Source organism: Meleagris gallopavo, chromosome 1 (assembly GCF_000146605.3).
Source record: "Meleagris gallopavo isolate NT-WF06-2002-E0010 breed Aviagen turkey brand Nicholas breeding stock chromosome 1, Turkey_5.1, whole genome shotgun sequence".
Taxonomy (NCBI): domain Eukaryota; kingdom Metazoa; phylum Chordata; class Aves; order Galliformes; family Phasianidae; genus Meleagris; species Meleagris gallopavo.
Genome location: NC_015011.2, coordinates 74,350,991 through 74,368,576, shown reverse-complemented (window position 1 = coordinate 74,368,576; position 17,586 = coordinate 74,350,991). Strand labels below are relative to the sequence as shown.

Here is a 17,586-nt window from a genome sequence, read left to right as displayed (position 1 = left end):
GGAAACCTGAAAGGTGGTGGTTCCTAATTTCTCATAAAATGAACTTTTATCAGTTTGTCTGCTGGCAGGTAGCATAATTTGCATTTCTTCTACACAGTACAAGAAAGTTCTCCTTTCTTACCTCCTTCCAGCAGCAGGGTAAATGCTGTCATCTCTGACACCAAAAAGGACTTCAACAGTTTGCATATTTTGAATGTGGACAGATTTTTTTGAAAGCCCTTACAGTAGATATTTTTCTAAATGTTACAAAAACCGTAACACTTAAAGGGCTTATAGGGGTATCTTTTTCTTTCTTCCCTTCCTCCCCCCCCCCCCACCTTAATTTTTAACTCAGAAGTGCTTAATCTGGGCATTACTGGCTATCCTGCATTCACTGCATCTTGTAGCAGCCAGTGCCTTCCAGATTCCCACTACTGGAATCAGGAGGCTGTATGAGGATCCCAGGGCAGTACACATCTCAGCACCGTTGCCTCTGAACACCAGGGTGTCCTGCTGAGTGTGTGATTTCTGAAGCTGCTTTGCTTGGGGAGAGGGCTGGGCCAGCTCCTGGCTTTGGCCTGCTAGAGGAAGTTAAAGTGCCAAAACTTGTCCCATCTACTACTAAACTAGGACTTTTAAATGACAATAAAATGGTAGAAAAGTCTGAGCCTCAACTAAGGCCTCAAGTAAAGCTCAGATGTAACCTAATCACCACCAGATTAGCTCTGGTGAACTTTCTGAGTTTAAAACATTCCTACTTTCTAACATCTGCTTCACTTGCAGCCAGAGGATGGTTTTGCAACATCAATACTAGATTGGTTGTTGAGCAGAACCAGAATAACCACTTACAGTCTGGAGTCCCGAGCACACATATGTGTTAGATTACAGTAACAGTTCAGGAGACATTTCAAGAGAAGGTCCTTTCCTCCTGGAGCTTCAGAGGCAGCTATTTGCTGGTGAGGCATGAACAGGGCAGTGACTTCTTTAGCCAGCTCTAATTACTGCTCTCCGATGGGTGCCCTGCTAACTTTGCTCCAGGCCGTGAGATAGGAGAAAGAGAGGAGGAATCAATGTCTGAAATTGCTACTATCATTTAACTTGTGGCCGTAGCATATCTGTAATTAAAACTGGCACAGGCTTAATTAAAGATGATGTTTCTATTTGATCCAAAATTTGTAAGAACAAACATAACATTACAAGAGAGACTTGTGTGTTTGATACACTCAAAGTGTTATATTTCTCTCTGGGAGAGCAGTCTTGGAGAAAGGACCCTGAAAAGCCACTTTTAGGCTCAGCTGCTTGAAGAAAGGGGAATTCCCAAAGGACATGTGAAGTAGCCAGGAGAACATTGGCCCTGAGATGGTATGAGAGACCAGAAAGAAAAGGGCTTTCCGGTAGTAGGAACTACAGAAAAAGCAGAAAATGGAATGCCGAAGCACAGCAAGGAAGAAGGAACATCCTGGCAACTTCTCACTGCAGGCTTGTTGGCCATGAAAAGCCTAAATAACAAGGCCAAATCACCAAACAGCTCAGAGCTCACCGATTGCCTATTCTCATTCTTCTCAAGTGTTGAAATGATTCAGAGGAGCTGAGCATGTATTAATTAGTTTCATGGATTCCCTTAGGGTGTTATGTGACTGCAAGACATCGCAAGGCAAACCTGCTTATTTGGAAATAAAGGGGTGAAGAATCCCTTATCCTTGTAGACACAAACAGCATAAGATACGATTGTCAGTCAAGAAGAGGTGTAGTATTCCCCTTCTACAGTGAACTGGATATGAAGTCAGAGTTGAACCTCCCAAAACTGAGGACAGATGGATCAGGCTTTGAGCTCATTCCTCCTCCACACTGATGACCTCAGCTACACCAGTGAGGCAGCTGCAGGATAGTTTCAGACCTCAGGTGTGGAGCCCATCAGAAACAAGAAGTCATCAATATACATTCCAAGAAAACTCATTTTACCAGCTCCAATTCAAGTAACCACTAAATACTACATTATTGAATGATACATTCAAATGCCTTAGAGCAATCTGTTAATTTCTTGTTACTCAGATGTAACTTACTGTGAGGATATGCAAAGACCAGAGACATACAGAGTGAATTCATCTGGCATTTAAATGCCTCTCCAGGGCCTTTGTAAATAATGTGCACCTGTCTGCTGAGATGCAGTCATCTCTGAAGGTGAAATACACCAGGAGATTTTCATTTTTGGGAAGGCTGATTTTGTGTCTTATCCAAAATATCATGCTACCACTGCTGTAATGTATCCTTGTGCCGTAAGTACTTGAAAAGAAGAGAACTTGCTGAATCACTGTCACTGCATCTCTTCTTAGGTAAACATATACAGGTGCTGGGGTTAGCTCAGCTTAGGGCATATGTTATGGATGTTGACACATTTCTTTTATGAGTTACTCGTGCTGTTTGATACAATGATTTTGTTAAGTTTGCTAATGTTCATTGTTAGAAACCCATGCTCTGCAATTTGTTTAGATTACAGAAAGAGCTATGTCTCTGTACCAAGGAGATAAAGAAGTTCTGCTGAATCTTTGAGGAGGAAATAGGAGGTCCTAACTGGAATTAAGTCACTGAACATGTAACATACTTCTGGGAAACATCAGTATATGTAAAACATGTAATGTATATAAGCTGAAGATCTTTTGTGTAAGCCATGCATGATAGGAGGACAGCCCCTATGCATCCAGTATTGATATTAAAGATCACCTGCTTTCCAACACTCCAGTTTGAGTCTTAGTTTCCTGATTGACTGATTTAAGGTATCAGTTTACTGCAGCACAGGTCCCTTTCACATCATGTTGTGGCACTGAGGTCTGACTTTTCAGAGGGAAGAATGTTTCACCTTGAGTCATCTGCCAGATTGCTGCAAATGTCCCCAAGGTACTTCTGTTGGAGAAGGACAGCTACATGAAAAGAACTAGATAGGAAAGTGGATTAGAAGGGAAGGTTTAGGATTATGTTAATTATTCTTATCTAAGAACATTGAAGGCTGTCTAGCCATCTTTGTGAACGCCACAGAGCAGGGATGGGGGGAAGATTCCCCTAAATCAAAACGGTTGAAGAGTTGTGGGTCCAATGCAGCGGAAAATGGAACTAAAAGAGGACCATTCATCCCAGCTAAGGGCCTGCAGACACAGAACCACTTCCCAAGAACGTGCTTGGACTGCAAGAATAAAAATGTGGCTTGCTACGCTGGTATGCTGCAGCTCCCTCCAGTGTCCGGAGAGAGCAAATACAGCAGGATGCATCCATTTATCTTCACTGCCGTCTGTCTGATGTATGAGACTGAGCTGCTTCACAGCCATCCGTTCCAACACTATGAGCACCTACCAATCCGCAGCAAGTTCTAAAAACAGTCCCCTTAACATACACTGATCAGCCTAGAGAGAACACAGTCCTCCAGTATGGAAAAAAATTAAAGCTCAAAAGTAATCTGAAGAAACCTTCCTTAGGACCCGAGTTGAATTCTGCAATCTGTGGTATATAGTGATACATCAGTACATGCTAGACCACAACATATGACATCAATGAAAGTTTTCAAATAAATGTGTTTCAGAACTCACACATCTGCGAAAAGTAGGTCACACCAAAAGCAATGTCTCCTATTTATTTCTATAGAGACTCCAATAGATACAAAGATCACAATAACACCTCTTGATAGAGAAATTCTCAGCTACAAAACACTGTTTTTCTACATAGTCTCTACCATTAGCTATGCATTTATATCAGTGATGAACTTGTATGACACACTCATAAAAATCATCTACATGGTCTTCTGGGACGGGCCTCATCTTTCTGTCACTTATCACTGCTGAAATGCACCACCACCGCCTCATTGTTTTAACATCCACTGTTTAGTCTCCAGAAACATTCAGCAAGTGTCAGTGAATATTAGTGGGGGTAGTTTCTTCCAACGAGGAGGAAATCAGTTACACACATTTGTTTCATACCCACTTCCATGTCAGATGCTATTTTGTCAGAGTGTCCTTCTGCTGCCATCTGCCACACAGCAACAAAATGTAGCAGAAGATTGGTGGGAAGGTTCAACCTTTACTGCCATACCATCAGCATTTACTTCTGATGTTGTGGGACACCATAATAAAATAGGAGGCATTATTTTTGAAGCAGCTCTCAGATTTTAATTATCCCTGCTACTCTGAAAGAGGCACAGAGAGAAACACAGTAAACCAAGCTGTGTGGAAAGTTATGGACCAAACATACTGCTATTTAGATCTGAGAGGAGTCCTCTAACCAATGAGCTGTTATAGCTTCCAGCAGTTTATTTCCCCTACCCGTGTCCTGCTACTACCCACCACCAGTGTTTTTCATCTGAGACCTAAAAGGACCAGGAATAAGCAAGTAGGCAGTTGTTTTCTGTTCTTGCAAGCACTCACAAGCAGTGCTCAGCTGCTGTTAGGTAAGAGGTGCTGGCTTCAGTTCTGTTGCATGAGGTAACACTTTGGGTCCCTTGTGGCAGCTAGGACATACTAAGAATTTCCTTTTCCAATTATGCACTGTTCCTAGTTTTCTGTTGAGAACAAGAGTAAGCCTTATAAGCTGCATCTTTCCCATGCAAAGTTCCTGTCTTCCATTGCTGTAAAGGAAAGGAGCTTGGGCAATCCCCTATCTTGGGAAGGCAGCAGGAGGAAGGAGCTGCCAGGGCTGCTGGAAGGGCTGGGAGTTAGTGGGAACTGCAGTGGCATTACTTGTGTTGCTCCCTTCATTTGTAATGTGCAGTGTCCTTGGAGGTGCAGCAGCACAAGGAACTTTGAAGGATGGCATCAGTGAGGCTCACACCTCCTTCATCGCTTTCTTTTTGCAGTTTGTTTATGTCCCTCCCATTTTGCCACTTTTTCCCTTTGAATCACAGAATCACAGAATTGTAGGGGTTGAAAGGGACCTCCAGAGATCGAGTCCAATCTCCCTGCCAAAGCAGGTTCCCTACACCAGGTCACACAAGTAGGTGTCCAGGCGGGTCTTGAATATCTCCAGAGAAGGAGACTCCACAACCTCCCCGGGCAGCCTGTTCCAGTGCTCCGTCACCCTCACCGTGAAGAAGTTCTTGCGCACATTTTGTGCAGAACTTCCTATGCTGCAGTTTCTGGCCATTTCCCCTTGTCCTGTCTCCACACACTGCTGGAAAGAGTCTGGCTTCACCACTCTGCCCCCCACACCTTGGATATTTATAGACCTGGGTCAGGTCCCCTCTCAGTCTTCTTTTCTCAAGGCTAAACAGACCCAGTTCACTTAGCCTTTCTTCATAGGGGAGATGCTCCAGGCCCTTCACCATCTTTGTGGCCCTCCGCTGGACTCTTTCCAAGAGATCCCTGTCTTTTTTGTACTGGGGAGCCCAGAACTGGACACAGTACTCCAGATGAGGCCTTACCAGGGCAGAGTAGAGGGGGAGGATCACCTCCCTCAATGTGCTGGCCATGCTCTTTTTAATGCACCCCAGAATTCCACTGGCCTTTTTGGCCACAAGGGCACACTGCTGGCTCATGGCCAACCTGTCGTCCACCAGGACACCCAGGTCCCTCTCTGCAGAGCTCCTCTCCAGCAGCTCATCCCCCAGCCTGTATTGGTGCATGCAATTATTCCTCCCTAGGTGTAAGACTCTACACTTGGTTTTGTTAAACCTCATCTGGTTTCTTACTGCCCAGCTCTCCAGCCTGTCCAGGTCTTGCTGAATGGCAGCACAGCCTTCAGGCATGTCAGCCAATCCTCCCAACTTAATATCATCAGCAAACTTGCTGAGGGTGGCCACTATCTCCTCATCAAGATCATTGATGAAGATGTTGAACAAGCCTGTACCCAGCACCGACCCCTGAGGAACACCACTGGTTACAGGTCTCCAACCGGACCGTGCATCGCCAACAATGACCCTCTGCACTCTGCCAGTCAGCCAGTTCTCAACCCACCTCACTGTCCACTCATCTATCTCACACTCCCTCAGCTTTGTCATAAAGATGTTGTGGGAGACAGTATCAAACGCCTTGCTGAAATCAAAGTAGACTACATCCACTGCTCCCCTCCCATCCACCCAGCCAGTGACAACATCATAGAAGGTTGGTCAAGCATGATCTCCCCTGGTGAACCCATGCTGACTACTCCTGATAACCTCCTTCTCTTCCAGTTGTCTGGAGATGGTATCCAGCACAAGCTGTTCCATCACCTTTCCAGGGACAGAGGTGAGGCTGACTGGCCTGTAATTACCTGGATCTTCCTTCTTGCCCTTTTTGAAGACCAGAGTGACACTGGCTATCCCCCAGTCTTCAGGCACCTCCCCCATTCTCCAAGACCTCTCAAGGATGACAGAGAGCAGTTCAGCAATCACCTCTGCCAGCTCCCTCAGCACCCGTGGATGCATCCCATCGGGTCCCTGTAAGATATTATTCTGTTACATCATTGTCTCAAAGCTTGCTGGGGACACAGATGAACAAGACCAGGTAAGTCCTGGGCAGGGGTTAAGAAACCCTTTGTCTGGAGAACTTTGATGGACAAGTCCTGGGCAAGGGTTGTAAAATCCTTTGTCTGAAGGACACAGATGGACAAAGCCAGGGGCAACAAAAGAGAGATAAGCTGCAGCTTAATAGCTGTGAAGCGGTCTTTTGTGTGGACTTATTTCAAGGAAGATGGCCATCTCAGGGGGTACTCATATGATTCTTGCTCAAGAACCCAGGGATGTCACGTAGGCAGAAAAGGAAGAAGGATAAAATGGGGACCTACAATCATGAGGTTTAGGTTTTCTGGCAACAGATTCCTCATGAAGAAGAAGAGGTTTCTGCCATGAGAAGCCTCACGACCTGCCTCTCTCCCTCCTGGACTTGCTCTGCTCTCTACCACGATGCTGAAGAAGAACAAAGGTGTCTGCTATCAGATTCCTCACTACAGAATTCCTGCATGCTGACAGACTCTCCTGGGCCTGCTACCTGAGTTCTGCTGCTTCCTCCCAGATTGGCTCCGCGACTGTCTCCTGCTACCTACTCGCTGCCCAAGGCCAGCCACACTGCTGCTCTTTTCCCCCCTGCTACTTCTGCCTCGGATCTTCGAAACGTCATGCAACGGGACCGCCGCTGTTTCCTGGTGGTGACTATCCCCACTTTACGCGATTCTTGCTTCTTTCCTATCTTTTCTATCACCCTCCTTCCCTTCCCCGTCTCCCTGATTAGGATTTATAATAAACTGGTTGGACTAACATACGAACTGTTGTTTCTTAATCTCACGCCGGGTATACGGATAGTAAAAGAACCTCATCTCCCTCCTATAAATTGGAGCAAGACAGTCCCATGGACTTATGAACACTGGTGTTGCCTAGGCGTTCTCGGATCGCCTCTTCCCTGACTAAAGAGAAGTCTTCTATTCCCCAGACCCTCTCACTAACCTCCAGGGTCTGGGATTCCTGAGGGAAAGACTTTTCACTGAAAACAGAAGCAAAGAAGGCATTCAGTATCTCTGCCTTCTCAGCATTTCTCGTTACCAGAACACCCCCCTCACTTAGTAGGAGAGCCACATTCTCCCTAGTCTTCCTTTTACTGTTAACATACTTAAAAAAGCCTTTTTTATTGTCCTTTATCACCTTTGCCAGATTTAATTCCAGGCGGGCTTTAGCCTTACTCATTGCATCCCTGCAGGCCCTGACAACATTTCATTTCTTTGCACACACTTTCCATGCTCCCCATCCTTCCCAGACTGGCTAGAACAGCAGTGGTGCTGCAGAACTGACTCCTGCCCAGAACCTTCCCCCTGTCCTCCTTGCACACAACTCCAGAACAGGACAAGCCACATTGACAGCACCATTACCATCCCCTTCCCCATCTCCATCTCCACTGCCACCCCATCTGCATTCTCATTCCTATTCCTAACCTCATCCCCTATCCCACTGCCATTCCCACTCTGTTCCCTTTCATGATTCCCATCCCCATCCTCACCTATTTCCCCAACCCTATCCCCATCCTACCCCAGTTTCTTTCCTCATCCCCTTCCCCATCCCATCCCTATGTCCATCCCGATCCCCTTCCCCTCCCCATGCCCATCCTTATTTCCAACCCCTTCCCCATGCCCATTTCTTTCTACATCGCCATCCCCACCCTATTCCCATCCACATCCCTACCCCACACCCTGGGGTACTCCCATCCCATCGCTGTGCCCATCCCCTTCCCTACCACTTCTTTATCGCTGCCCCATCCTCATCTCCATCCCTTTCATCATTTCATTCTCTATCTCTGCTCCTGTCCCCGTCCCTGTCACATCTGCACCTCCATCCAATTCCCAACTCCCGCCCCCGTCTGTCTGCCGAGAACTGCGAACAGGAACACTCCTCCCGCCCTGGCGCGGGGCGGCGATTGATGTCATCACTGTTTCTGCCAGCTGTTTGGTTGACGGCCAAGCTGCTATCTGCGCGCGGAGGGCGGGGGGGGAGGGGACACTGTGGCACTGTGCCTTCGCCTATGTAAGTGCTGCCCCCAGTGTCGCGGCCGGGGCCGCCTTTGCTCGCCGTCATTCTGCACCCCTCTTCGCCACAGTGGGAATATCCTTTCCCGTCCAGCCGCCCGTCCCTCCGCCCCTATCCGCCCTGTTCTCGTGCCGCAGTGCGCCGACCCGTCCGCCGCTCTGACATCTGGTCCCGCTGGCTAAACGGTTTCGGATTTCTCCTGGCCAGCATCATTTGCAGCGCATGCCTGATAGGGCTGTCTATCTGGAATACTACAATCCTGGGGAACATGGGGGAAGACTAGAATTCATCCTGTCACCGTGGCAAGCCGAACATGTTGTTTCGGAAAATATAGAGAGGGCTGCATATTGTCGGTGTACAAGGGTGAGACAGAGAAACAGTCAAAAAAGGATCGAGGGAACAGCTAAGTGGGAAAACAGGACTTTGTGTAGAAGAGAGAAGGGAGAGCGAGAGCACTGCATGAGAGGACAAAGCAAAATGGGAATGTTTAACATCGGCACAAGAATCCGTCTCTGGTGCTGGGCCATCCTGGGGGAATGGGAGGAGCAGTTTTCCTTTGGAGTATCATAAACTCTGGAATGAGGGTGTGGGCTGCTGCTCCACTCTACCGCCCCTCTCATTCCAGCTGCATGATGACACCACATCCCACCATCTCACTGGCTTCTCCTTTTTCTTTCTTCCTTTTTTTTTTTCCCCTCGAAATTGTGTTTTGAAGATAATAAAAAGTAGAGCATGTTCTGGGTGTGGTTGCATTTGATTTACCCAATAGCCAAAGTGGGGGGAACTGCTAAAGGAGAAAGACAGAGCATCTGCTGCTGAAACAAGCGGAGACCAAGGGCAGCAGTAAGTGATGGGAATCCTATGTATTCTCTCAATTCCCCTTAAAACAATGTTAAAGTGGGAGAGAGTGGAGGAAGAAGACAACTTCTTTGTATGTTGGGGTTGCGTGCGGAGGGGGCACAGCGACCTGGATAAGAAAAGGGATGGAAGCTGAAACAAGGTGGAAAGAGGAAAAAGGCAGATAGAGTTTTACATTCAGTCCAAAATGTTTCAGAAATGTCTGGAAAACTGGTCAGATTGGAAGGGAGACAGGTGGGAGAGAGGCTAAAAAGAACAAATGGTCTTGAGAGGGAAATGGAGGCAGCAAACAAAATTTTGGGGCTACAAGGAAGAGCATCTCTGCTTACATTTTAATTTTTTTCTCACCCCTTTCTCCTCCTCTCCACAGGGATGAAGACCTCTGCAACCTTTACAGCACTGTGTCTCTTAGCTTTCTCCTTGTCCCCAGCTGGTGAGTCTGTACTCCAAGGGGAGGGTTTCTTCTCCACCCTGGCTGCATGGAATGTCCTGCAGAGGCTAAAGTGCAATGCTCTAAGGAGAAAGACAGAGATATGTAGAAGGATGGTGAAGGGGGAAGGACTGAACAGGAAAGAAAAAGATAGATACAGTGCTGTAAGGAAAAAATTAGGAACTTGGTACTGGTTCAACCCCCCAGTAAATAGTGCGAGTAATGAGGCAGACATCCAAAACTTGCACAATAGGTATGTTTGAGTAAGCAGAACATCCAGGTCTGGTTTAGAAAGAGAATTAGCAGTGCTTAATGCTATAGATTGTGCTGCATTTCATATAGCTGACAACCTGTGTCTGCATGATCTGCAGAGCATTTTCCAGTACTCCACAAAATGTATTCTGTTGTAATTGTGAAAAGGTTAATGTCACCAGTGCTGGATCACCCCCATTTCTAGACAGGTCTTCTCGTTGCCAGTAAATTTTGTCCATCTTTGTGTTTCTGTTTTGACAACCTAGTTTCCACTTTATTTTGGTTTTGTTCTGTTTTGTTGCTTCATCCTTTCGTTGGTGTATCTTTGGCAAAAATTCAAGTGGGATTAAATTTCAAGAAGAGTAAAGAAAAAAAAAAAAAAAAGGAGAGGTCAGCATGAGACATCAGAGTCAGAATTCTCAGGACAGACAGCAAAAGATTAACTCCAGTGAGTGAAAAAAGTTCTACCTCAGTTCTACCTCTACTGCACGTAAGAGACTGATTACTGCACCTATTACATCCAAATCAGATCACTCCAATCTACTCTCATCAGTACTTCCCTCATGCTGTATGAGATGGCTGGAGATGGACTTCCTCTGGTTTTAATTGGAGCTCAGTTTTGCTCCCATAACACTTTATTTCTTGTAAGCATGCATGGTAGTTATCTCAAAGAGGATGTTATGTTTGTGACTGAATTATGGGAGGAGAGGCATCCAAGAGCTGGCAAAAGTCTATGATGCACAGAAGAAGACCTTAAATGAGGATTTCTTACTTTTCTGTATTTTGTTTTAGGAGTTCTGTTTTAACTTGGACAATAACAGTAACCACTATCTGGTCTCTCATTGTCTTTTTCAGTTTTGGTTTATCTACAGATTGGTGAGTTAGGGTTGAAATTTTGTCAGACCTCAAGGGTGAATTTACTGCAACCTGGACAGTAAAATGCAAGCATTTATAAAGCATGTGAATTGATTACCGGAACAAATACAGATGGAAGTAATTGAAAATCTGTCTAGAAATTCACCTCTTTTGTCCTTGTACTCTGAGGTTTTACTTCACTTGTGTCCTGTCATTTTAGAATTGATCCCATTTTCTAGTCATCTTGCAGGGGGAAGAAAATGCAGTAAAACTGTCTTTTCAAAATTAAAAATTGTTTTTAGGTAAGAACCCGAGTCCTTGCTCTTTATCAGAAACCATCAAGAAAGTGAAGATCTTTTGCCTATGCTTATTACCATTAAGAAATTAGACAGAACTGAAAAAGTATGGGGCTCCACTACCCTGTGTATGTAAATTATATGTATCTGGCTCTCCCTGGATCAACAACCAGCAGCTAAGCCCTCGCTGGCAGCTGGGTGTGGAACAGAATAGTCCTTTTATGCCACAGAATATGATTAAATAGGAATCCCAAGAGTCCTTCTGCATTCTGCAAGTAATGGCTCTTGGAATGAGGAAGGACTGAGAATAAAACTCCAGACCAGATGGTCTTTACTCATGCCATTAAGAGTAGAAAGCTAAAGACTGAGTCCATAAGATGTAGCAGTATGTACCGTGCCGTAGGCTGGTCCTGCACACATCCCTGCAGTGCCCCAGATCACTGTCTTTTTCCTGCCAACTCTTTCCTTCAACCCATCCCCAAGTATGCAAACATTTTCTCTGTGTCTAGCAGGAAATATTTTCATATTCCTGGCTGCTGGAGGAAGCAGCTCTTTCACCCATTATGTTTGGATAAATGAGCAGTCCATTTCAATTCCTCCTCTGCCACACAGCACACACAGCCAAGCCTTTCTGAGTGTGGAAAAGATCTTCTGCTCTGCTCAGTACTCGGGGAGGATGATGGACCAGATAATTATTTGCTAAAAAGGCATGCAATCTGTTGCTTACTGTGCCAATGTACACAACTTTTGTGACCCCAAGCAAAAAATTTCTCTGAGTCGGATTCCATTTTTTTTCTCTAAAACATAGATAGAGATTTTGACCAACCTCAGCAGGGAGGCAAGGAGCAATTTGTTACCAAAATAAATCAAGGAGTGTTGCAGAAGTGCAAAGTCAGGTAGATTTGGAGGTGTTTACAGTCTCTTATTCTGCCCAGACTTCAATTCTGGTGGAAGCAACAGGAGAATCAGGATTCACTGTATCTGAATGACTTTAAAGAAGAAAACCAGCCAGCAGGGGGGGTTGAGGCAAAGGGAAGAGCATTTCTCCCTTCAGCAGTCTCCTGGATAAACAGCTATCTCATAACAAACTTCATGAAGACTTCTTATAGAAATCCCTCTCCTTTCTTCACTCTCCTCTCATTGCAGGCTGGTTTCCACGGGTGGTCAACGGACAAGAACTGGAAAGTATAACTGGTAAATATTACTGGCATGTTAATATACTAAAGAATGCTAACGTGACTTTGTTGTCCTAGATAGCTACAGCCTGGTTAGTTGCAAATGCTGTTCTTTGTTTCCTTGCCTCTGACACTGTAACTTGTCTTTCAGGGAAGACTTCTAAAATAACCTGCTAAATGTTATGTGCTCTTTACAAGTAATGTTGGGGTTTTGAACACTTTGCATGAAGTTATGTCAAGGGCTGCAAGATCACATTTCTTAAGCAGTGAGAAGCTGGAGCAACTTCACCACTGCTCAGTAAAATCCTGAGCAAAATGGTGCGTAAGTGATATACTTTAGCTGCAAGACTGGTGCGAAAGGATATTAACTGGTTTTCACGCTGAATGTGTTGTTGGGGTAAATCGCTTTATCCCTTTGTACCTCACTTCTTCCATTTCTGTGACGTAATAAGATAAAATAAATGTATATTTGCATCATGTTTCAGCACTTAGAGGGACTGCAAGAGCCTGACTTTTCTTCAAAGCAACTAAGTAAGCCTTTAGACGTTTTGCAGCCATGACCCTTTTTGGAAAACAATTCAGAGGCCAGTCCAAAATGTGTCAGCCAAGCTCCCCTTTCCTTCACACTTTGTCCCTCCATCACACCTACCTCATATTGCCATCTGTTGCCTTTCAAAGAAGCTCATCTGCTGATGAATTCTTACAGTCTAGACTTCAGAGTCACCTTCCTCCTAACGTGCAGTGAGTACTCCAGCTGTCTGTCCTACTATTGCAGGAGCCATCAGTGCCTTGGTTTTAGAAGACTTTTCTTCCAATCATGATGCCTTCAGTGACCAAATCTGAGAAATCAGAATATGAAACCAGAGTTCAATAAGGGTCTAGTGTAACACCATACATAGTTCACTCCAAAAGCAACGCCTCCTATTTATTGCCATAGAAATCAACAGATACAAAGAGAGCAATAATACTGTTTAATAGAGAAAATTCTCAGCTACAGAACACTCTTTTTCTACATAGCCTCCATCATTAGCTATGCATTTTTACCAGTGATGAACAGGAGCCTGCATGCTGCACTCATAAAAATTTGCATTCCTGTCAAGATCATTGGTTTGTCTTTCACATCATTGTCTGATGTGAAATACACCACCTCTTTTGAAACACACCACCTACTGCCTCACTGTGCTAGCATTCACTGTTCATTCTCCAGAAACATTCAGCAAGTATCAATGAATATCAGTAGGTACAATTTCTTCCAATTTCTTCCAACTGAGGATTCAATTAAACACATTTGTTTCATACCCACTTTCATGTCAAATGCTATTTTGTCAGAGTGCCCTTCTGCTGCCATCTGCCACACAACAACAAAATGTAGCAGAAGATTGGTGGGAAGGTTCAACCTCTACTGCCATACCATCAGCATTTACTTCTGGTGTTGTGGGACACCATAATAGAATAGGAAGCATTACTTTTGAAGCAACCCCTATGGAACTGGTTGAGTTGGAAGGGGCCATTAAGAATTATCTACTCCCACTCCCTCGTTCAAGATGTCAAGGGACATCTACAGCTGTGGGGAAGTCTCTGGACTCTCAGGACACGCTGGAGACACAACAGCACACCAATGTGGTTAAAAGCTGCTAGTCTACTTTATTGTTAAGCACTACTCTATTTATACATGTTAACAGAGCATTCTACAAAACATTCTTCAACTGTTCACACAGGCGCTTATCCAATCAGAGCAGTGAGACAGATGTTCTTTCTTCTTCTAAAGGTGTCCTTGGTTCTCATGCTGCTTATCTTGCTCCACTGCTGCATTTTTTCCTGTATTCCCACATACAACCAAACATGAACACTAAGCATTCCAATTCCAGTTCAGTCACTGAGGAAAGCAATGGATAAGGATGGAATGAGTTCACTATGTTTATGTACCTACTGGATTGAATCCCACTGTCTTCTGAGCCTACCACAGTAGCCAAGATAATTCAAGCTAGCTATAGCTTGTCATGTAAGGAATAGCAAAAGAAAAGACAAATTCTCTCAGGACATAGAAGGACCTAGGTGTCCTGGTGGACAACAAGTTGACCATGAGCCAGGGTACCCTTGTGGCCAAGAAGGTCAGTGATATCCCAGGGTTCATTAAAAGGAATGTGGCCAGCAGATTGAAGGAGGTGATCCTTGCCCTCTGCTCTGCTCTGGTAAGGCCACATCTAGAGTACTGTGTCCAGTTCTGGGCTACTCAGTTCGAGACAGATAGGGAACCTAAAGAGACAGTCCATTGGAAGCTATAAACATCATTAGGGGACTGGAGAATCTCCCTTAGGAGGAAAGGCAGGGAGACCTGGGCCTGCTCAGCCTGGAGAATATTGAGCGCAGATCTTATCAATGCTTATAAATATCTAATGGGTGATTCACAGTCAAGTGAATGAGGTCAGGCTCCTTTCAGTGTTGCCCAGTGACAGCACAAGGGGCAGTGGGAACAATCTAGAATATAGAAAATTCCGTATGGACATGAGGAAAAACTTATCCATTATAAGGTTTACAGAGCCCTTGAACAAGATGCCCAGAGTGGTTGAGGAGTTTCCTTCTCTGAAGATATTCAAAACCCACCTGGATGCTTTCCTGTGTTATCTACTATAATGAACCTCTCCAGAGGTTCCTTCCAACCCCTATGATTTTGTGATTCTGTGACATTCTCTCTTTTCCAGGTGATGTTCACACAAGCTCTCTCATCAGCACCCCTGGTAAGTACTTACCTCTCAGCAACTTCAGGCTTCTTTATGCCCCTGTTCATCTTTATTCCCACTTACATTGCCCCAGATGCTAAGAAACCCCTCTTCCCCACCTTTGACATCTGGCAGTGATCTTCCAGAATTTATGGCTCTCAGAGTCTTTTCTGTGCACCATGGAGGGAAGTGAATCAAGGTAGCTAATGATTTGTTCTCCAAGGAATTACTGGCTTCACCTGGTGTACTCAAAACTGTCTGAAGATGATTGCACTGCAAGAAGCCATGAAATCTGAAGCTTATACAGCTTGAACTTCCAGAGGAAATTGTAGACAGAGACTAAGTGGCAAGGGAGACAAATGGGCCAGTTTCACCTGTCCTCGCTGCCGCACCTGCAGCTAATGTGGATGGGGGGGAGTGCCACTGGGGAGTGGCAAAATATAGGTGAAAAACATGTTAAATGGGGGGCACTCCAGATGAGCACTTACTCAGACAGGTCCAACCCGCGGCCCGGCACGGCTCGCGTTGTGGCCCGCCCCCTGGTGGCGGCTCTTCCCCGTCGAGTGGTCGGGATCGCACTCGTCGCTCTCAACAGTCAAGCATCGCTACGTGATTGGCACTGTCTGGGCTGAAATTAGGGCACGGGGAGGGTGCAGTTCAGGGCTGACTCAAGTTCTTGCAAATAATTTTCTGCATTTTGATACACTGGCTAAACACAGTCCTGTGAACAGCGAAAAGTACACAGCCGTGCTTTTTGTTTTGATACAGGAATTTGAGAGCAGGCTTCAAGACTGCCAAAAAAAATCACTAGTTTATGTTTGTGACTCCATTTTCAGTCGTCATAAATACAGCACCTGCAAACTTTCAAATGGAATGCATAGAGTTGCAATCAAATATTCAACTGAAAAAAAAAAAGATCATATCTATTTATTACACTTTTATAAGACCTCTCCTAACAGAGAAAAATATCCCTTACTCACAGTTATGCCTTACTCATGTCATCGGTTTTGGCAGTATGCACATTTGTGAGCAACTACTGTCGACGATGAAGAACAGGAAGAGTAAAAGTTAATTAAAAATCTCTGATGAGCACACTGATAACTCACAAAGAATTGCAATCAATGTCATCAAGCCAGACTGATGCATTAGTTTCACAAAAATACGGTCAAATATCCCACTGGCTTCATGTTTTTGTTTCTCTCTATATAGCATATATTTCACAAGGGCTGTTCTGAATGTAATGCCTTCTGTTTTATTATGTTGGTCCATGACATCACAGGCGGATGTTGGTGATATGGTTGAACCTTCCCACCAGTATTCTGTTACATTTTGTTGCTGTCGACAGATGGCAGCAGAGGGGCAGTCTGACACAATAGTGTCTGACACTGAAGTGCATAAGAAGCAGGAATATGTCACTGAATTTCTCCATGTAAAACAAACAAACAAAGAAACAACAACAACAAGCAAAAAAACACCTGATTTTCTTTGACACTTGCTGAACATTTCTAGAGACCAAACAGTGGATGTGAGCGCAGTGGTGCATTTCAGCAATGGTGACAAGTGGGTCACCTCCACTGGTGCGGATTTTAACAAGGCTGGCATGCATTCTCTTGTTCATCTTGTTCATCAGGTGAAAATGCATAGCTAATGGTAGTGACTATGTTGGAAAAATACTGTTTTGTTGCTAGGAATTTGCTCTAGCAAGCAGAATTACTATGCTCTTTGTATTTGTTGTAGTTTCCATGGAAATAAATAGGAGGCATTACTTTCAGAGCAACCTATGTATATGCAGCCTAAGACAATTTATCTTCACTCAGTGCAGTTCAGGCAAGCCAAATGGTTGGACAGCCATGGCTTGTATCATGTAAATATGCATGGAGAGCCAAGCCTTGCTGTGGAGATTGCCCCAGGGCAATCAGTGTCTAGAATATTGTAGGTTAAGCAGAAAACACTGGGAAAATGCAGGCAGAGAAAAGTGAAAGCACAGTATGATGTTCACATGGTTCATGATCTTCCTGGTGGCTGATGTGAGGTGACTGCAACATATGTGAATCTCACATACGGTCTGTGAGACTGGACAGTTTGTAGGAGGATAGATAAATGCATTCTGTGTCCACAACAAAATGATTGTGGCTAACCTGCTTCAAAACTTGAGAAGGCTAAATATGAGGCCTTGACAGAAAACTTTTCTTTCAAAATGCATACTGTGGAAGGATCAAGAAGAAACTCTTCAGAGAGGATGTGCTATGAAATCTATCTCTGCCCTACAGCATCTCATCAGCTGTAGAAAACCCAGCATATTCACAGAAGCCTGCTGTTAATCTGACAAATCAGATTGTTGATGAATGTATGAACAACATGTGTTATGTCTACAAGTCAGTAGTGATGAGCCATTGGCAGAACTGTGGGAGGGAGGAAGAGGCTGAAATCTCAGATCTTTCATCTTCTCTTTTTCCAGCTGCAGCTGTAACACCACCTGTTCTTCTCAGTCCTGCTGAGTTTATTGTCATTTCACAGCTGAGTGTTGCAGACTCATCTTCCCTCTCCTCACTCT

At 44.8% G+C, this 17,586-nt stretch overlaps 1 long non-coding RNA gene across 1 annotated transcript; it reads left to right on the top strand.

Annotated features, from left to right (window-relative positions):
• Nucleotides 1-9,147: 9,147 nt before the first annotated feature.
• Nucleotides 9,148-15,075, top strand: LOC100542618. The gene is made up of 4 exons (XR_794907.3): nucleotides 9,148-9,289; nucleotides 9,675-9,737; nucleotides 12,284-12,331; nucleotides 15,015-15,075. It is a non-coding gene; the product is annotated as an uncharacterized LOC100542618 (long non-coding RNA).
• The last annotated feature ends 2,511 nt before the right edge of the window (nucleotides 15,076-17,586 follow it).